Genomic DNA, 22,123 nt, shown 5'->3' with positions numbered 1-22,123 from the left:
TTAAGCATTCATCTATCAAAATATCATGTTACATACTCTAAATAAATTAAAAAGATCTAGTAAAATAGAAACCCTGTGATACAGTAAGGTTGAATTAGCAGAAAAGCAGGTATCAAAGATCAAGCTACAAGGTGCATCTGGATGGAGTCAGGGAAGGCTGTATAGAAGATGGAGGGTTTGAGTTGGTAGTGGAGAGTTTTAGCATGAAAACTCTAAGATCTTGAGCATGCACCACCCACCACACTCGCTCCTCCAGAGGCATGGGAGCCAGGAGTACCATAAAAGAACACGGGAAATGCATAACCTTCCCAAGGATCACGTTTCTATATATTGAACTTAAGCCCTACTGGCTTTGCTGAGCTATCTGGGGTAATCAAGTAAGTAAATGCAAGCTCTAATCCTTGAGGAGACCAGGGGTCAACATCCTGCAACAGACAAGAACCGGATCTCAGCACATATAATACTCGTCTTTACTTAAAGAATCACAGAGCTTCTCGGTGTGTTTGATCCCAGGAAACCATTACTGACAACGTGACACTGACAATCCTCCTAAGATCCCCAGTCTCAGAGTCACGTGGTCATTCATTCATAACTCCTCGGCAGACACTTATTCAAGGCCTTGTAGTGTAGGTATTGTAGATGCTGGGAATCGATAGGAAAACCAAAAGACAGAAACTTCAAGTAGCTACTTAGTAAATCTTAACATTAGCAATCACTTTGAAAGGTAGTCCAAAAGTGTGACATTATATTCATTGCTGTCCCCAAAGGGGGAAATATTGCTGCCCAAAGGACACACTACACAGTTGTGAGGTATACAGAGCATGGTGTGACACAGCCACTTCCTAAGGCTTTTTGTCAAGGTGTGATCTGGGGACCAACAAGACCGAGAAGGATTTGGGATTATTTTAGGAATGCAGATGATGAACCTTACCCAGAACTCAGAGTCTGACTGATAAAAAAACTCACATGCACGCTGAAGTTGCAGAAATGCTGCTGGGACTGGGTTTATTTATAAGTTCAGTTGCTAGACAGCTTCCCTAGCAAGTGGCAAATAAGACATCTAAGGCTCCTTCCAAACTTCTGGGAGAGCCAGGGTCGGAGAACTTAACTCTGGTGAGGTTAAGCACTGCTGAGTTCTTAACTGAGCTTAATCCTGATTAGGCTCCGAGGATTGATTCTCTTTGAACAGATCTGGTCCTTATTAATAAAGTGGTGAGAAGGTCTCTACAGAGGGCTAATTTATACAAAAGAAAAAATAACTTGAAAAACCTCCCAAAGCACCCACGATCAGCTCCACATCTCTTCTCTAATCCAGTACCATAGCAATGCCACCAAAAGTCTAGAGGAAGCCCAAGTACCCTTCACACATGCCAGGTTTTAAGGTTGGGGACAAACCTACAAATATCCTCACCATCTTTAACAACAGAACTTTGAGAAAGCCAAAATTCAGATGTCAGAAGAGATCTATTATTAGATACCCATGACACATCACACCTCATTAAACTTTAATTCCCACTTTCAAAATCTAGACTGTTTTAAAACAAGGACGTAATTCATTTAAAATTCTTTATATAAGAGAAAATAAGTACTGTTCTCCATTTCCTCCAAAGAATGCAGATATCTGAGACCGTACAGCACTTGCTTGGGACCAATGTCTTCGAAGAAGTTGAGGGAGAGCAAATTGCAATTCCAGGTAACCTGCTAAAGGACCCAGACTCTTCTGTAAGCTTGGGACAAGTAGGTTATGCTGCCTGCTGCTGTTGAACACACTATTAAACTTAAAGAATCCATGACTGTAATTACTGATCCTGTTTATCCCGACCTGACAATAATTATCCATACAAACTAAAGGAATTATCTGTCCCAATCGTATCATACCGAAGTAGAAAAATGTGGAACATTTGAACCATTCCTATCCTTTCCTTCAGTTTCAGTAACCAAACAGGTCAAGTTTCTAACATACAAAATTCCTTACTTACTGTATTTCCAGAAGAAATGGAACTCACTCTGTGTGTGTGTGTGTGTGTGTGTGTGTGTGTCTGTGTGTGTCTGTGTGTCAGTGTTTGTCTGTGCTTGTCTGTACATGTGGGAGGGTGTGTCTCTGTGAGATAAATGTTCTACCAAAATCTGTAGGCCCCCACACTATACAGGTTAAATTCTCATCCATGAAATGTATTTGTTTTTAAATTCAGAAACAAAAGTCCCATCGATCTTTCTAAAGACTTGCTGCAATTAAATTAGTCCTCTCTGTGGGTCACATTTCAAACCATAATTCTAAGTCTCATCCTAGGCAAAGCTAAGGAAGGATTTTATTTACAGGAACTCTAACTTAAACGGACAAAGGCAGAACTATCTGGCCCTTCCTGCCCCTCATCTCAGAAAAAAGTAGCTATTTCTCTAAGAACAGGCCAAACATAATTAGCAGAAAATAACTTAATCCAAAAAATTAAAAAGAAAAAAGAAAATCATTTTAAAAATTAGTTCTAACTGAAATTTCTTCAGAGAGTAAAAACAAAATTAGGTGCCAGCCACTAATGAAGTCTTGGAGCATAGAGAGAGCATTAACATCAGGCCAATGGTCAGGCTGGAGCAACAGAACAGTGGAACACTGAGTTGTTTCTCTCTGACAAAGCTGGGTCTAGATTTTTCAAATGTGTTACTACACTGTACATGACGCAATACTTCAAACTGGAATTTTATCAATGGCCAAGGAAGAACTGCAAACAAAAGCAGGCTGTCAAAAGCAGTGATTTCGGCTGCCCCCCCCCCCACCCAAGGCAACACTGCAAGGACCTGGGACGCCCCATGCACCCTGCGGTAGGCACCCTGCAGCTCCTACCGCATGGAGCCTGCAGAATGGAATGGGGCCGTTCTACAGGGACGGTTTGGCTAGAACACAGCGCTGGCTCCTTCTCCCCCAAAACGATGGCTTCTTCACCCATTAGAGACATTTCATAGTGTGCTTCCCCTACCAGACGGCCATTCTAGAAGTCCACCATGGCTCTAGCGAGTCGGCTCACTGTTTAAGAGGGGAACTGCTGAGGAAACGCAATCAACAGCTTCTGGAAGATGGCAGTCCTCCTGGCAGAGGACTTCAAGCATCCTTCTAAGTGACTTTTCCACCCCGGAGGCCACTGAAAGCTTTTAAGGGACAGACAATGGAGATGAGGAAAAGCTACTAAATGTTTTAAAGGTCTTAAAAATTCCTCATCAAACAGGGCAGTTTCCAGTAAAACGATACTCGGTCACAGAACGGCAATGCTCCAAGAGGGTCAAGGCAGGGTGTAAACAAGGACACAACACAGATTCCGTTCTGCCCCAGAGAATACAATTTCACCGATTCTATGTGACATGGGAAATAAGGGATTCACAGAACTTTTCGTGGTGTTTATTGATTAAAGAGGCGAACCAAAGCTTGCTTTGAGACACCAATCAGTGAAAAGGTACGTCCAGTCAATATGGTGGCCGAAACGCCTCTTTCCTCTGGGAGATGATGGGGGTCCCGCTGCTATTGCATGAGGCATCTGGGACACGACTTTGTCACAAACAGAAAACGCAGGTCATTTCTAGAGCAACTCCTAACTCACCGGTTTGACATAACCGGAACAGACCCAGGGACTCTCTAGTGGTGACCCCACTAATGAGAAGAGGTCAGGGCATCCCTGGTGATAGATAACCTCAGTAATAACGGGGGGAGGGGGGTACTCCAGTTCCAGTCTGTGATCTTAGTCTCAGGTGGCTAAGGGAGGTGGACTACACAACAGTAAGCAAGGCAGTGACATATTATCCTTCCTTCCGTGACAGTTCTCCTATCAGCCAACATTCTACCTTGTCAAAAAGAAGGTCCCAAACTTTCTATGGAAAGTATTCCTCAAGAGTGCTTCCCTACCACACAGCAGCTGTCCGGGGATTTAAGAAGAATTCCGTATGTCACCAAGGGAGTCATTCATTTAAGCACCCAGCCTTAGCTTTGACCTGGGATTTGAACCTCACAAAATATTTGCCTTGATGGGAGGGAGACTGAGAGATCACTGGGACACTCATTAGCACTTTAATTTCTGTCCAACAACAAGCTAACATTAACATTTATTTCTCAAATCAAAACAGTTTACAAAGGCTGTAACCAGTCGGCCAAGCGTGCGCTCGTCCCGTTTATAAACATGGGAAGCCAAGTTTTCTGATGCCCGGCTTTCACTCCTGCCCTTTCTGTGAACTCGGAGCAGAAGAGCCTTCGATGTGCCAAATGCTCACTGGGAGGAAATTACACAATGAGCTTTAAAGAAAAAACTGTCTCACTGTGTAGCTGAAGCTAGCTTTGAACTCTCGATCCTCTCAAATGCTTGGAATGACAGGCATGTGCCACCAGACCAGGCCCAACACATTTTTGTTTGGGGGCATGCTTTGCAGCCGTGCTTCCTCAATCTTTAGAGAGACCTCTTCTCCTCACCCCCCCCCCCCATCAGAGCCACAAGACATTCAACAAATGTTGATGGGCTGGCTGAGATTAAAGACAGTGTTCAAACACCAAATTTAAAAAAAAAAAAAACTTAAAATTACACTTAATGTACACTATGCACTTGTATAAAAATGTCCTTACACAGCACAGTACGATGTAAAAATGATTAGCATCATAAATACCTTAAGACTTTTTTTTTAATTATGTGTGTGTTTATGGAGGGGGCTGTACAGCCGAGGGGAGGTGCCTGCAGAGGCTAGAGGGGTGCCAGGTCCTTGTTGGAGCTACAGGCAGTTCCGTTTCACCCTGCATGACTGCTGGCTATAAAGATTAAAATAATTCATTAACTGGAAAAAAACAGGTTCTATTCTAAGTTGACCTTTCTAAAACCTTTCATGAACATCAAATTTCATTAATTTTAATGCTGATGTGGACAGAGTATATAAAAGTTAAAGCAAAAGAACAGGCGATCTAGATGTATTCTCTCCCTTCTCCCTCTGTGTGTTGGGACGGGGGGGGGGGGGTGGCATCTAGGAGCCACAGACCCCTGCAGTATGCCAAACCTACAATGCAGACACTCCATCACTTACCGCAGTAAAGCTCACAGACTTCTCATTCACTGTATTAAGATATTGTTAACATCCATTTAAACGCATGTCTACTGGGCAAATGACATACATTCTACCACCTGCACTGTCCCCACATTCCATTTACCTGGCAAGCTGCAATGGGACCAGGAAAGTAGAGGAAAAGACAGCAGGAAGCAGCTTGTCTGGAGGAACACTGGGCCCGGCTGACTCCAGCAAAGCCACACCTCCCATGCTCTGCATTTGGCTGATTCTAGCAAGTTTCATAAAATGGGACTTCTTGAACTAAAACTTGTGGGACCCTTTGTAAAAAGTCTAAGGTGACAGCTGTATCAGGCATCCAGCCAGGACCCCACCATGCTGTCTTCAAGGCTCACAATCTCTGAGCCGTAACACACCGTCTAAGCATAAAATTCTTCCCTCAGTTCCATGCTCTGTACCCATGTCCTACAAACCAGTTAGGGGGACTTAAGATTTCCAAAATCCAGCCAGCCTTCCTTTCTGACTTACAGAACTTGTAAGCATGCCCTGCCTCTTGGTTCAACCCCCTGGCGTGAGGAAGTTGCTAGGCACTGAAAGGAAGCTATGTAGAGAGGCATGATCACACAATTAGATACAAGCTCACAGTTGCTAATCCTTGGCTTATAAATATATTAAACACAGGGATCTTAATTATGACTGGTATTATATGTATAATGCTGAGATAACCGGGAAAGCCTTTTCTGTTTAAAATTGTTCTCAGAAGAATTAAATTATTAGTTTCTGGGAAAAAAGGGGGTCTACTATCAATGCTGAGTTCAGTGGTTCATGGGTATTAAGAAATCCAGTTAGAGCTGGTGACACACCGCGTAAGTCTGATGATTCAGAACCTGTGTGAAGGTAGAAGGAGAGAACTGACTTTACAAAGCTGTCTCCTGACCTACGTAGGCACCAAGAAATGTGTGGATACATGTGCGCGCGCACACACACACATAATTAATAAAATAAAAATTAAAAATAATCTAGTTAATCTCTTTGTATTATTAAAAGTAGCATACAGCAAAGTTAAAATAATATTTTACTGCCTGACTGATTTCAAAAGATGTATTTAATCAGAATGATTAGGAAGAGAATGGTCTTACCACAAATGCTTTACCCCCATATTTTAAAGAAGTCACTGAAAAAAAAAAAGAGAAAACAGGAGAACTTAGAAGTGGAGCAGCACACACAGGTCCCTAAAGAAAACTACCTTTAAACACGCTGTCACGTCCCGTCTCTCCTCTCTTGCGGAGATGAAAGCCAACAGAAAAGGGGCTATGCAGTGTCCCTGCCTCCATCTCCAGGCAGAGCAGGGAGTGAAGTCCACAGCAAGGAAGACCAGTCCTTGGAGGCTCAGGGCAACTTGCACTCAGCAGCTCCGAGTCTTAGGCATTCTCAAAGATGCTACAGAGGTCTAACAGGTGAGTGCACAGCCCTGGAAACCCATGGCTCAAGCCCACAACAATCCTGGGTGGTGATGTTTGCAAACAGTAGCACCCGAGGGGCCCAGCAGAGCCTTCCCATAAGATGGGAAGGATAAAGAGACATTTTCCACATTGACGGCAGGGCAGGGCAGGGCAGGGCAGGGCAGGGCAGGGCAGGGGACCAGAAAACGGTGGGGATCTGAATCACCATAGTCTAATAGTTCTGGGGAGGAATAATGAAGACAGGAACTGGTTAATGGAGCACTTTACTGAGACCCTATAAGCCCTAGTATCACCAGAAATGCACAGCAAGCAAATCTGATTAGTGTCACATTCCCAGAACAGACAAAACGGGGCTGGGAGCAAAGCAATCGGCACCAAGTACATGGTGGAGGTCGGCTGATCAAGTGCGGGGCAGTGAAGGTCTGCCTAGGACACTGTCAGACACAGACTCAAGAGACATTCCGGTAAGAAAGGAAGAAAAATCTAGGCGAACTCAGAGGTGTGGCACTGAGCAGAAATTACCCAAACCTAGTCTCTGAAGTGTTGATGCAGACAAGAAGGTAAGAAGTAGACAAAAGGTGCCTAGGGCTGATGCAGAGGGCAGACTTGCAGGCCAGAGGCCAGAGGTGAAGACTCAAGCATGCAGTGGAAGGGAAACGTAGTAACTGAGGACGGTGTGAGGCAGTCCACAGCTGTTGAAATAGGAGCGGCGGGGCTGCGTCCCCGGCACCCGGCCGCCCCCAAGAAGTGATGTGGGAGTGTCATATATCAATCTGTTGATTTCATTGGTTAAGCAATAAAGAAACTGCTTGGCTGGCCCTCATAGGTTAAAACATAGGTAGGCGGAGTAAACAGAACAGAAGGCTGGGAGAAAGAAGCTGAGTCAGGAGTCGCCATGATTCTCCCACTCCAGGCAGACACAGGTTAAGATCATTCCTGGAAAGCCAGCTCGTGGGCTACAGCAGATTATTAGAAATGGGCTAGTCCAGGTGCGAGAGCTAGCCTAGAGAGGCTAGATAGAAATGGGCCAAGCGGTGTTTAATTTTTTTTTTGAATTTTTTTTTTTTTTTTGGTCTTTTAAAAGAATACAGTTTCCGTGTAATTATTTCGGGTAAAGCTAGCCGTGGGGGCGGCCGGGTGCCGGGGACGCAGCCCCGCCGATCCTATTACTACACACAACATCCTTGAATCATGCACAGCCGAACTAAGATGAAAGTCAAAGGCTGACTTCTGAGAAAATGCTCATTTGCATACACAAAGTCCTACACCTCAGAGGAATTCATTATTTTTTTAAAGAACTATGAACTGATTAAGAATTCTAGAATAAAGCATGAACTGAAGAGAATGGCAGTTCAGAAAGGAGTAGCCAACTGGAGAGAAGGCCCAATGATTAAGGGCACCTGCTGCTTTTGCAGAGGACCCAGCAACCTCGTGGCTGCTCACAGCTGTCTCCATTCAAGTTGCAAAAGATTCAGAGCATCTTCTGATCTCCACGGGTGCCATCCATGCCTGTGGTGCACATACATACATGCAGACAAAACTCATACTCATAAAATAAAAATAAAATTTAAAAAATAGGCAACAGAAGAAGATACTGGATCAATAACAACGTCTAGACTACAACGACAGGCCACCCTTTCTAAAAATGTGCGGTGGGGATCCTGGGAAGGACAGAGAAACGAGAGTTCATTTTCAAGTCATGTTTCGATTTGTTGCTGTTTCTTAATATTTACTTCTGGAAACTTAATATATATGAAGTAGAGAGAACACTTAAGTGTGAAGACCTGAGTTCTAATCAGCAGGTTCACTAAGGCTGGGTGCAGCAGCACACAGATTGATGGGCAAGCAGGAGGTGGAGTCAGGACCATCTGGTAGCTCTTGTGTGGGGACCAGATAACCTAGGATAGGCAGCAAGGGTCATGATAAACCCTGTACCAACAAGTTAAAAAGCAAGAAGTGACACTCATGGTTGTCCTCTGACCTCCAGAGGAACACTGTCTTAGACTTGTCAACACACACACACCACATGGCAACAACAAAAACCCGCAGTCTTTTATTTCTGTGTTTACTTCCATAGGAAGTTTTCAAGTATGTCATGAATTTAAAAATGTCTGCCATTAAAACTGTCAGAATTACACATTTCTGTGCTTTCTTCCAGGAAGACTCATAGAAGAGAATTCTCTACTATGTCAACTCCAGGGATAACTATCTTTATCTTGTAAACACAGTCTTGTAAACATTTCTTTATCTTGCAAGAAAAATATTTAGTCAATGACAGTGCCAATGTAACTATTAACATAAAATAATGCAGCCACTCAAGGCTGCACGTGACACTGTAATTCTCACCATTGTCTTCACATGACATCCATTTTCAAGCGAATACACTCGATACATCAACTGTCCTTCTGAAAATCCACTTCTGGCCTTTGACCTTTCTCTTGTCTATACCCCTAAAGAATAAATTTTCCTTCAACATTTATATCAAATATGGTCCAAAGCATTAAGTGCCCCTGTGTATTATAATTACCCAGTCATTAGAAATAAATACCATGTCTAAAACAAGGCAACTTTTGATTTATAGAGCTGTAGTTTGGGGCAAAACTGACCCAGAAAAGTAAATAGATTTTTCATTATAAAAGTGCACATCCAGAAACCGGCATCTGAGAACCAGCGGCTTTCAGGGCATTTGTAAGCACACCTAAAAAGTGACTTCTGTTAAGACGAGCGCTAAGTCAAATAGCCAGCAAGTGATGCCAGTACACAGACCGGAGACAAACAACCACTGTAGAGAACAAAAAGGAAAGGCAAAGGCCCAGCTCAAGCATTACCTCTACTGCTAGGGTTTTTTCCCCACCTCTTATAGAAGTAGTAACCCACCATGCCTTGCTATTTTCTCATTTACATCCTGTCTATTTCAGCACAAGTCATATTCCACATGACGGCTGAACAAATCCTTAAATCATTCTAGGTGTTTCCATGCTGAGAACTCAACAGGTGTATGATAGTTTAGTTTGGAGACTCTTGCTTTTATCTTCCTTGTCTACCTCCACTCCTGGTTAACCTCCTCTCTGAGAGCATTAAATGTCGTTCCCTGTGGGACAGCATGGAGCATGCCATTCATTCTCCTCCTAACAATCACATGACCTGCACAGGAAAGCTAGATATGACACCTTCATTTTCACATTATAAAGAACTAGGTTAGAATGTAGTATGACCTCCCCCGAAGTGTCCCAGGCAGTAAGAGGGTGTCCTGGAGTCCACTTCACTGCAAAATGATGCTGAGAATAACAGACTGGGGTGATTATTATTATAACCTGGGGAGGAAGCCCAGAAAGAACATAGCAAGGATCTTCCTTCGCTGAGATCTGGATCACTAAGCCTGGGGTCTCCATGCAAACTGGCTTCATAGGAAGCGAGAACCTCCAATGAGATATGGCTAACACCTTCAGATGAAAGGCTCGGAAGGAGCCTGCACTCCCCAAGAAACAAGAATTCTTTGATTGAAAGAACTTTAATACCTGCTTATTCTGGAAAATCATGCTGTGCTTCCATTCCTGCTTGTGTGCAGCCCCCACCAGGAATGGGGTGTCTCGCTTCAGGTACACTAGAAATGGGTACCGTTTAGACTTTGTTTAGCTATCATGGCCCAGGGATTTGTTTCTGAGCCGCCAGGTCAGCAGGAACCTACAGTTGCTCGCATCTCTTCAGCTGCTCTGAAAGGCCAGCTAGACAAATGGCACTGATGGGATAAAGAAGTTCAAGAGACTTCACTAATGTCCCTCGAGGGATGCTCTGGACAGCTTTGGGAAGAAGGGTTGTAGCACCCGCAGGAGAAAATCAAGACAAATTACAGGAAAAGACCTTTCCCAATTTTCCCAATATGTCAAAGAACCCTGTGTGGTGGCATAGGCCTGTAATATCTCAGTACTTTGGAGTCAGAGGCAGGAGGATGATGAGTTTGAGGCCAGTCTGGGGTACTGAGAGAAACCACAGGCTCAGAAAAAGAAGCAAAAGTAGAAGTGGATATAACACTGCTTTCACGGGTACAGTATTTACAATGAAATCTTAGCTCTGGAACGAAGCAGGAGCTCATGAAAATTGCCACAGGAGGTGGGGCCCTCTGTGAGAGAAGAGAGGAAAGCTGTTACGGTACTTATAGACTTTTATCTGGTGAAACAGAAATCCAGTACACCCAGTGGTGAACAAAACTTCAGATTGTAAAACCAGATGATGATATGCATCAGAGCAGTTCCTGTCATCCCCAGTTCCCAAACTGTGAGAAGCTAAGGAAGAAGATCTTATCTGATGCATAATAGTCTCACCCAGAGCAGTGTGTGCAGGGTGCACCGACAGCCTACAGAAATAAACAGACTGCGGTAAGAATAGATGTGCTAACGAAATGGTTACAGGACTTTGCACCTAAACTTTAGGGAAGTACCTGTGAGCAGGGGCTCTCCAGGAAAAGGCACGGAGCCATTCTTCCCCAGCATGGCTCACCTTCCCTTCACATTCGAACCCAGGTACCGCTGCTGCCAAGACCAACTTCAAACTACAGTGCTTCATACAGAATTGGAAGGGGGAAATGAAGCAAGTGCTTCTACATTAAAAAGTCACATGATGTTTTTAATTATTTCAAACATAGCTGGTCTAATACCAAGCTCTGACTCACAACAGTCACACCTGGAAACATGCAACTCACACGGTAACAGGATAAACTGGCAGACTCCATGTCACAGCCCTTTCATTTAGAGCTTCCTCCTTCATACACAGAAAGTTTTTCAGCACAGGATATATCCAGAGAGATGCAAATAAGGACCACCTATCAGGTGACATGAAAGGAGACAGGAAAGGTGCTATTTGCTGGGGGAAAGGGAACCAACAAAAGAGGGCTGGGGAGGGCAGCATGGAGGAGGACACAAACAAGGTATAAGGATAAATACATATTAAAATGCCATATTGAAGCCAATTACTTTGTATCCTGACTTAAAATAAATTTAAAACAGAAGAAGATTTTCCAAAGACTATCAACTCTAGAAGAATAAAGACTTTAATCTTCACAATCAAACTAGTTCAGATCCTCAAAGTATTTAAAGATCATCTAATCCAAGTCTTGACCCAGAAAGCATATGTCAATCACTAGAAACATGGGATTGGAGTCAAACTGGTAAGTGTCCTGGGGAAACTAATGACCGGTGTACATAAAACCCCAGTAATTCTAGGTGCCTATAGCAGCCAGGACCCAGAGCCTGTTAGCCAGAGGGTTGGGTCATCAGCATTTATGAAGATCATTTAATGCTCTATATTTCTCATAAGGTTTACTATAATCCTCTTTTAAATATCACCCTCATATAAATCAAGAAATTCAGAGATAAAGGGACTTAACGGAGGTTCTATTGCCAACAGACTCAGAACTTGCCTCGCCCAACTTACAGTCTACGATGGCATTAAGTATTATGAGCAGCTGCTATTTGAATGAGTGTTTATTATGTGTCCAGCTCTAAGCATTTATAGACATTTTTCCATTTAATCCGATCACTCCCACCTAAGGGCTCACTGTTTCCACTTTATAGACGACTATCCTAAAGTTAGGTCCTGGGTGACTTGAAAGATCACCCAAGAGTAAGGGGAAAGTCAGGACTTAACTCACAAGCCATGTGACCCCCACAGTCCAAGGAGCACTTCCTTATCAGCCTCTTCTATTTACTGATCACACCATAACTGAACAGAATCCAAAGGTTGGGCTGTGATGTCATGGCTACCTTCCATCTTACCAGAGAACATCAGGCCAATATCCAGACCTGCTGGACATGAAATACTGCAAAAGCAGACGAACAATTACTTTAATTATTGTGTAAACCTTCTACAATAATGACAAATTTTAGATTATCTTGAGGTTTACAGCAGTTTTAAACACACTAAGAAGTTTCCAAGATGCTCGGAAGTATACATTTAATCCACAATGCTTACATTGCTAGTTCTGCCCAATCATTGATAAAGTAGGAAACATAAAACCTATCTCCCAGGGCTTCAGTATAGGATTTAAGGAAGGTCATGTATGACCTTAGCTTCGATGCTTGTAATCACTCAAAACTGTTAAAATCACACAGCACTGCTACTGCCTTCTCATTTGGAATTGGCCCTAAAAAGGAACGAGGTCCTTTTAGGCTCACTGAGAATAAAAGAATAAACAGTCCAGGGAATAAATGCTAATTGTGTGAAAGTCTAACACTGGAAACACGCTCCTAAAGTTAGGGCAGAGCTGATACCTGATTTCCAAACAAAACAGATGCTCCTCCCACCTTTTCCTAAAATGAACACACACACACACACACACACATACATATATATGTATATATACATATATATGTAGTATCTCTCAATAGAGGGAAGATTTAAGAAAGAGCTGTGGGAATTAATTAATGGTAAAAGAGAAGGAACAGACACAAGCAGAGACAAAAAGGGACTAGGAGAAACATGGTAACTCACTAAAAATAACTCCATCACAAAAATTAAGAGGAAGCTGTACTGAGGTGAAATGTCTAGTTAGCTCAGGATGGAAATTTCCACTAACCAACTTGGCCTATCAGAAGGTACCTCTCCCCTCCATGCCACTCCAAAGGAAGCAAGTGGAACTTCAGCTCCCAAGTAGGCTGAGCTAAACAGAGGGCACTAGACAGGACCCTTTAGGTTCAAACATAGAAGACACCTCTCCCAGTCTCTGGCATCAGTATTCTAACAGAAATGCTACGCCACTTCAGGACTGGACCTTTTTAAGAGAAGCTGGAATCTGGCTAGTCTCTTAGCCAGGAATCTTTCACTGAACAAAGAAAACTAGGTTTCTGTTGTATGACAAAACTTTCCTCAGGGAGACACACCCAAATGTCTACTTACCCCAGACAGGGATCCCACAACAGAGCAAAGAACAGATACCACCTAAGTCCTGTGAACCAATGCGCTCCACTGGGTTCCTTACAGCAGGAGTATAGGTGAGGGGTTCCTTACAGGGGCAGAAATTACTCAAATGACTCACGAAGGCCCACCCCAGCATAGATGACAGGTCCCAAAGCTGGGAAACCTGAGGCACACTGCACAGCCTGTAGGCAGCTCAACAGGCTGGGATGTATCCTTCCCGAGCAACTGGTCTACTCTCATAGGGATGTTCGTTTCTGCTTCTTGCAGCACGGTTTATCTGTGAGTCTTCTTCTCAGCCCAGCTGAGTCTTCTTTGCAGCTTCTATTTCTGACTCTGGCAGGGAGGGGCCGAGTGAATCTAGTCAGTTTCAGGAACTTCCGGGAGCAATTTTGAGCTGTTTACCTTCCTGTTTAAGGAGCTTCCCTGGAGGATGGAATGTTTGAATCTCAGACAGTTTCTTAATAATGTTTACCATACTTAACAATAATTGCTGAATGCCTAACTTAAGGGAACCTTTAAGTGACACACAGATCACAACCCCCACTCCCCATTTTTACACATACACACACACACCACACACACAGTTTTCACATTGTACTTAAAAAAATCTTTAACTTTCCTCAAGGCAATATGTAAACAAATTCCTTAATTAAACAAATAAAAAAAATAAGAGCAAGTGTTTTCTAATGCTTTTGATTTTGAAGCAAGTTTCCCAAAGCCATCAATATGTACTGTGGAGGAGTCAGAAATCACTTCTTATAACTCTATTCCCCCAAAATCATCTTAAAATCCACATTAATGGCTCCCACCCTCATGTGACTTGGCTCCATCAGAACTGGAGGAGCAGAACCAGGACACATGTCTAATATGATTCCTCAAGTCATGGTATCTGGAGAAACCAACTGACTATCAATAGAGCAAACTCTTAATTTCCTTTTTTTCTAAATCAACCACAAGAAACAAAAACCCTTAAGGAATCATTAGATTCTATTTTTATCCCACTGTTCTTTGCATCATAACCCTAACTGTCCTTGCAACACTGAACACGTAAGATGATGTCCCATCACATCATGGATGTCCTGTCTCTAGTTCACAAACTGCCAGACTGGTCTCAAGTAGCTTACAAATCTTATTAACAGTTTCTATTTTAACTAAAACACAGAATGTAATCCTGGTAGAGAGCAGGTTTAGGGAGGGAGGGAGGGAGGGAGGGAGGAAGGAGGGAGGGAGAAAAAGTAAAAGCTTTTCCGGAGACTGTGATAATCAGGTAAAACAGTGCTTACAGTCTGGGCTGTCCTGGAGTAGGTTCAGCTCCATCACACACAACCCTCTCACCCTCATCTGTGTTGATGTAGAAACCAGGGCCTCCAGAGGCAAGGCAAACTTTGTACTGGTTATTTTTCTCAGTGCTGTGACACTCTGGAGGGGGGGACAATTTCACTGTGGTGGGGAAGGCATGGGGCAGTAGCAGAGGTTAGCCCACGGCAACAGGAGCATGAAACAGTTTGTTTCTGGATGGGAAAGCAGAGAACAGGACCATAGGTAAGACTAGCCTAGAGCCGTCACAGCAAGCTCTAGTGACACATGCGTAAGCTAGGCCCTACCTCCCACCGGCTCCATGATCTTCTCTGACAGAACCACCTCAGCACTGCTCAAGATCAAACAGTGAACCAGGGTCAGCACCAGGATTTAAGGCGGACCCATGTGAAGAAACAAGCCAGGGACAGAAAAATGACATTTTTAATGACGTGTCATGACTGCAACCCCACGACGTAGCTTCTGTTATCTGTTTGTGTTGTGTTTTTTTGGTCAGTGGGGAGATTCTTGTTGCATTTAAGGTGACCGTATTCTTGTGTCTCTCTTCCAGTTGCAGAAAGCTTTGCCAGGGACTTCAGATTGGGTCTGGAATACCTCCCAAACACCTACATTTTAAAGAATCAATCCCAGCTTGGCATTACAGGGAGGTGGTAGATACTTTAGTAGGAAGTGGGGCATAGGGGAAGGTTTTAGGCTCTAAAGGGATTGTGGGATCAGACTTCCTTCTCCTTTCTGTCTCTCACACAAGGCACAAAAAGAATGAGCCTTGTTTACCATGTGTCTTGCCGGTTAGTACTGCTTACCTCAAGCAGTGAACTGAAACATTCCAGAGCCAAAATAACTCTCTTCATAAACGATTGTTGTATTATTTTTAATAACACAAAGGTATTCAATAACAGACAAAGCACAGTCCCTATCCTCCAGGGGTGCACAATCTAATAAAAAGGTACGTCCCATCAGCAGTGCTTCCAACCAGAGGGTCACCAAGAGATCTGCCGGTGTATTACCCTCTGCAAAGTGTACCTCGTACTGGAAGCCAATCTATGCCTGACCTTGAGCAATCTTGCCAGCTTACTCAATATGTCTTGCTAGGAGGATAAACTGCTTTCTCTCTGCTGGGAGGGGAAAGCTAGAAGCATTATGCTGGGGAGCAGAAATGGCCACACATGCAGAGGGACCCATCTGCCCTTCCAGTAACACGTCATCCAAAAAGAGAAAAATAGGGGCTTCCCTGGGTGACTACAGAAGCCCCAAGACCACTTCCAGCTCTTCAATTCGTAACAGCTGGAAAACAAAGCAAAATCGACTTCTCAGTCAGCAAGCACAGAGCATGGAAATGAGCAAAGCCCCGTGTCACACTAACCTGGAGGAACAAGTCAGCTCCTAAACGCAACTGACAATGTGAACTCCAACCTCCTCTTTTTGTTTAAATTTTAAAATATAGTCATTTATTTATGGCATGTGTGTGCATATGAAGAATCATTCCATCAGAGGTCAACAGAGGGAAGCAGTTCTCGCCTTCTACCATGTGGGTTCCAAGGATCAAATCTCAGATCGCTGGGCTTAGTGGCGAATACCTCGGCTTGTTAACCATCCGCCTAACCCTTCCTCTTTTTTGGCCACTGGGGAAAGTTCATAAAATGGTGCTTGTGTTGTAGATTACGTGTAAGTTCCCACTGGCCCCCACCAGCAAGCGTGCATGCTGTCTGACACCTCCATGTCTCCTGTCCACTTCAGCTGCAGTTGCTCCCTGTCTTTACACTCTGGGTGTGACACCAGGAGGAAAGGTTCTCAAGGAACAGAGGAGCCAAACACAGGGAGTTGAGATATGAGGTGAAGCTAGACAAGGGGTGTGGGGTGTGTGGGAGACACCTCTTGTTAAACAAAGATTTCCTTATTTACTCCTGATGTTTAAACGACTAGAACAAGAGCCTTGGTTTCATACTTCAGGTCAGTTCTGTGTTCTTTATAGGGTAAGCTTGATCCAAATACCAAATCCCTTTTGTGCTTACAGGACAATGTTTGTACCCTGAAATGCATGTGTGTGGTTATGTGTAATGGAAGAGAGAGGCTATTAAAATCCCTTCCACGGTGGGGTTCTGATGTGGGAAGGTCATTTGTCAATCTGTTGTTTCATTGGTTAATCAATAAAGAAAACTGCTTGGCCTGATAGGACAGGAAAATTAGGTAGGCAGAATAAACAGAACAGAATGCTGGGAAGAAGGGAAGTGAGGCAGACGCCATGCCGCTCCTCTCCAGGGCAGACATGATGAAGCTCCAGACCAAGATGGACGTACACTAGAATCTTTCCCGGTAAGACACCACTTCATGGTGCTACACAGATTATTAAAAATGGGTTAAGCAAGATGTGAGAGTTAGCCAAGAAGAGGCTAGATATAATGGGCCAGGCACTGTTTAAAAGAATACAATTTGTGTTTTGTTATTTCGGGGCATAAGCTAGCCAGGCGGCCGGGAGCCGAGTGGCAGGAACGCAGTCTACCTGCTCCTTCTACAGGATTCAAGGAGCTTGCTCTTCTGAGAAAAAAAAAATTTCAAGTGGATTCCATTGCCACACCCCCATCTAGTCTCCTCTTTTCCACAATGGGCAAAAGAGCCTCTGGGCAGTCAATTTCACACAGCTGGCTTTTCCCTACCCTTTAGGTCTCAATACAAAACTCCTGGTTGAGAAGGATCTCCCAAGGTACGTGCCAGGCACCTGGGCCAGAAAACTACTGACCTAGTTTGCTGACTTTATGGCACTCACTAGTATCTGAGATGTTTGTATGAAAACAGTTCTTTCCTTGGTTATGGCTGCCACTCGCTCTTAGGACAAGGTGTCCCATGAAACCAAGCACCCTCTGTGTTGTTTTCAGCTGTGTTCCCAACCAGAGATCAGTGCCCACCACTAGGATGTGCTCGATAGAATGTTTACGGAGTGAAGCACACACTTTGTGGGCTGCCTCAGACAGCGCTGATCCTGACCCTCAGTGCAGAAATTCTGAGGTTGAAGGAGGTTTAAAAAAATAAATAAATAAAGATTCTAGACCCCTTCTTTGGATATCAACTATGATCATGAAAACATCAAATTTGCACTCAAGATTCTTGTTCTCATCACTGAACGTAGCAAAAGAAGAAAGAGGGAATTCCTAGTTACCTCGAGGATTTGGCAGACCTCTTCAGTGCATACTTTAAATCACCAAAAGCCTATACATTTTGCAAAGGCATGGGGCTGTATTTTTCCTTCTTCCTCACACAGGCACCAGATCTTAAAAGAAGAAATGATGAATGGTCATAGACATAAATATTCCAAGGATAGTGATTATCAAAGACGAACTACAGACCACTATTTGGGGAACAGATGCTGGTGTGTATGTAGCTCATTGACAGGTCCTAACCCCTATCAATTTCAGACCTGCTTTATCAGTCAAGAATCATTCATAAAGTACTTTATAAATTCAAACTTTACGAAATATTAATTTAAAAATCTGCTTTTTAAAAATATAAATAACTGACTGGAGAAATACATTATATTTATGGTCACTTTAATGAAAGGATTGCCACTTCATTAGCGGTGAGACAGAAAGAAACACTAAATTCTTACAAATAATAAAGTATATCATGCTTGAATTACAATTAATTTCTGAGTAGGCGCTTAGAATGGATGAATCCACTAGAATTGACTGCAAAGTTTCTTATTATGTGATAAACATTCACAAGGACACAGTTTATAAAATGATCCTGCCTAGGGTTGCCAAATTTGGCACACATACCATACATACACAAAAATCTCCAGTTGATTTGAAAAATGGGTGAATTTATGGTAGATAACGTTGTTAAGTATATCCTAAAGCAGATCATATTGGATAGACTTACACTAAAAATTATTTTCCATTATAAGTAAAAGCTTGTAATTGTGGCTTTTTTATATACTGTACATTGCCTGGCAAGCTGACGGCTATGCTAAACTGCTAGAATATTCTACTGTTTCAGCTGACTATTAGGACAGCAGATTCCCCGTCAGTGCCTTGAGTTGCCCTCAGACCAAAATTCAGCAATTCTCTGATGACAGATGGTAACAAATGTGACTAAGCAGACACCTCAACACAACATCCACAGTGTCCATGGAAACACATTCAAAACTGTCTGCCTACTTTCCTAAACTAATTTAGAATCATATAATCACAGAATTTTAGAATTGGAAACCTTCAGAGATTCTTTTTTTAAGAAAAAAAAAATATGTCACTTGCAAATGCAAAGAACTTTCCTATGACCGAAGTCAGCACGGGGGAAGGGACGGGTGTGCTCAGCACATTTAACTTCAGAGGAGCCAGACGCCAGGCCTCTGCGGCTCCAGATTCTCTCAACCCTCCCAGTGTCAGCAACTTAGAGGCCATCTTGATGAGTACGTCTTCAACAGAGAAGAAATGGACTGTGAGCATCTCTAGACTGAATGGGCACCAAATTCATCGGTGTGAGCCAAGTGTTGGGCACCCAATGGGTGTTTAAGATGTGTCTTGATGAAAACTGAATGACCACGTGGTCTGGAGTCACTGAGACCAAATATGGAGGAACCTAGGTGAGGAAAACACCCCCAAGGTAGACCTATGCGTACATAGGTCCTCTTCCTTAACTGGGTCCTCTCTCTGTGACACCCTAATGTTAAAACAGAGCCTCTCATCACTCCCTGCATCTGGATCCCATCCAACAAATCTCGTTCTTCATTCTGTTCAGACCCTCTTACTTCCTCACTGTCACCTAGTTTATCTACTCAGGCACAGGCCAGCAGACCATGGGCTTTGCAGGAACCTATGTCCTTAGGAAGGAACGGTATCTCCAGACACAAAGGGATACTGGAACAAACAGCATCCGGAAGACAGGAGAACAAGAAGCTCGGGGCCAGCCCTGGCTCCATAAAACAATCAAAAACCATCTTGGGCTCCGTGAGACCCTGTTTCAATGCAACAACAATGAATAAATCCTTACTTGGTTGCCTGGAAAATATTAACACAACTCAGTGCTCATGTAGTTAAATGTGTGTGTATACTTTATTAATTCAGACACCTGAGGCACAGCTAGCTTTGTCCAAGCAACGTACTTCCCCTCCTCATCTGCAGCTGCTCTGATCATGTCTCTCACACTGCTTAGGAAAGGAAATCTTTCCTTCTGGGCCCTGGTCTCCATCTACAGTTTTCCTTCTGAAGCTGCACACTACAGTCATGTTCCTCTTTGTGTAGCAAACGTGTTGATCTGCAAAGTTTCATCCATGGTCCCCTACATGGTGATAAGATAAAGAATTCAATGGAGTTCTGCTTGGGGATTTTCCAAGGGTTGAAATTTAAAGGGGCTATCGTTGAATGGTCGCTCACCAGAAATAAATTACTAACCTCCAAGATACTGACACTTCACAGTGTCCACAGAAGTGGGGTCTATCATCGCTCTCAGTTTAGAAATAAGGGAAGAGTGGTGAAACCCAGAAAGGTGAAGTGTCCTACCCAAAGCCAAACAGCTGGAGCCGAATTTAAACATGGGCCTCTCAATATAGTTCTAATCAAGTAAGTAAGCCTTAGAGAGTAGAGTGGACAAAGTCATTTCCAAGGCCGGTCCAAGTCTATACAAAGTTAGGATGGTCACACCCAAAATAAACTAAATCTAGGAGAAAGGGGCTAGAAGGTTAAAGAAGAAGACAACAATCCAACTTTTCCAACCACGGACAACAGGAAAGGATGGGAAAGGTCGGATATGTAAGCCTTGAACTAAAGAGCTGCTCAGCCTACATTCTGGAGCTGCAAGGTTGGAATTCAGGAAGTGGAGCTGCCTGGGGCCAATAGCTGGAGGGAGACACGGAGTTCATTCACGGCAACTCTATCGTCAACAGTCGGGAGCCAAAGGCTGCCTAGGACCACCAGGTCAAAGAGAACACCAGGCTTCCGGATGCCATCACTCAGTTTCCTACCCCACAAGGACAAATAACAAGAACTATCTAAAAAGGGGAGAAGGCGGTGGAGGACAGATGACTTTCTGGGAATCTCTGGGGATCCACAGAGACCACAAAGTAACTGCAAACACAAGGAAACAGGTCAACTTTCTTTTTTCTCTGTCTTTCTTTCCAAACTGGAATAGATTCAGAAAACTAAAGAAGTGGCCAGGTTTCTGTCAAAGCTAAAATGGAGTTTTAGCAGAGATTTTTATAATCACAAGACACTAACGGGGACTCACTAAGAATATCATGTCAAGTTAACTTTTTTTTTTTTTTTTTTTTTTTTTTTGGTTTTTCGACTGACAGAGCCATTGGTGAGCAGAAAAAGTCTGGTCCACTTGGGGTGTCAAGAATCTTGACACCTGAAGCATATAATAGCAAATTAAGAGCTGAACTCTGCCCAAACAGAACCTTCTTGAGACCCCTCTGCCAGCAGCCCTCTGAACACCTTCGCATCTCCCTCCCAGGGGAGCCAGTCACTTGCTGGGGTAAAGGTAGCACACCCAATGGTTGTTTTACCTGTCTGAAGCACCCAAGTCAAGGTAGTTACTCAGTGCAGGGCATAGAGAACCTCAGAGTCGCCTGAGTGGGGGAACTGATACACGTCCACTGTGTAAGGAGCACACAGTACATCCTGCCTAGGAGACAGACGAAGTCTTGACCTCTCCTCAGAGAACGTTGAGTTGTAGTCTGAATGAGAAATGTCGCGATCAACTCATGTATTTGAACACTGTCCCCCAGTTAGTGTTGTTGTTTAAAGTTAGGGGACCTTTAGAATGTGAAGCCTTGCTGGGGACAGGCTTTGAGAACTCCTGGCCTGCTCCATTTACAGTTAACTTACTCTGCTTCCTGTGTGTGACTAAAATATGCTCTGTGAGTTTCCGCTCTTGCGGCCTGCCGCCATGCCTTCCCCATGGCTGTGGACATCTAGCCCTTTAGAGCTCTAGCCAAACTGAAGTGTTGTCTTTTTTACAGCCATTGTATTTACCACAACATCAGAAAAGCACAGGCAGGGATTGAATGAATTAAGAAGCATATAGCTGACGTCAGGGTGAAGAAGGGATCCTATTGGATGTTGTGAGAGAAGGCATTCGGAAAGACGTCCTTAAACACCAAATAGCACTGAAGCCAAGAATCAAGGTGGGTTGGAAAATTAACAGCTAAGAAGACAGTTCTTCTGAAAGAGATTGTCAAGCTCAGCAGGTGGACAAAAGGCCCGTAAAGTGGAAACAAAGCACAGTTACCCAGAAGGCAGGCTGTGGAGAAGGCCAAGCCCGAGAGGGGGGTGAGATGCCGGGTGATGCCTGATCCAAGGGTAATGGGCCTGGAGCTGAAGGGCTGGCAACAGGGGAAAGATAAGATCTGCTGGGCTCTGAGAAGAACCATTCTGCCTGTGTGTGCAGAACAAATTGGGGGATGGGTAGATGGG

The 22,123-nt window shown here is 43.7% G+C and overlaps 1 protein-coding gene across 2 annotated transcripts in view; it reads right to left on the bottom strand.

Annotated features, from left to right (window-relative positions):
• The window catches only part of CUNH1orf21 (chromosome unknown C1orf21 homolog), a 194,445-nt gene that overhangs the window by 129,751 nt on the left and 42,571 nt on the right, over window positions 1-22,123 (bottom strand). Inside the window, exon 1 of one of the 2 annotated variants that reach the window (XM_041662527.1) lies at window positions 17,872-17,964. The exons of the other annotated variant lie outside the window; for it this stretch is intronic. The gene's annotated coding sequence lies outside the window, so the exon portion shown is untranslated. Of the gene's footprint in view, window positions 1-17,871; window positions 17,965-22,123 lie in introns of those variants that run through there. 2 annotated transcript variants of the gene reach the window in all.

Source organism: Microtus oregoni, unplaced genomic scaffold (assembly GCF_018167655.1).
Source record: "Microtus oregoni isolate MIOR12 unplaced genomic scaffold, Mior012 000013F_ref0000133, whole genome shotgun sequence".
In the NCBI taxonomy this organism is placed as follows: Eukaryota; Metazoa; Chordata; class Mammalia; order Rodentia; family Cricetidae; genus Microtus; species Microtus oregoni.
The sequence above is the reverse complement of the archived record's forward strand: the minus strand, read 5'-3'. Positions and strand labels throughout refer to the sequence as shown.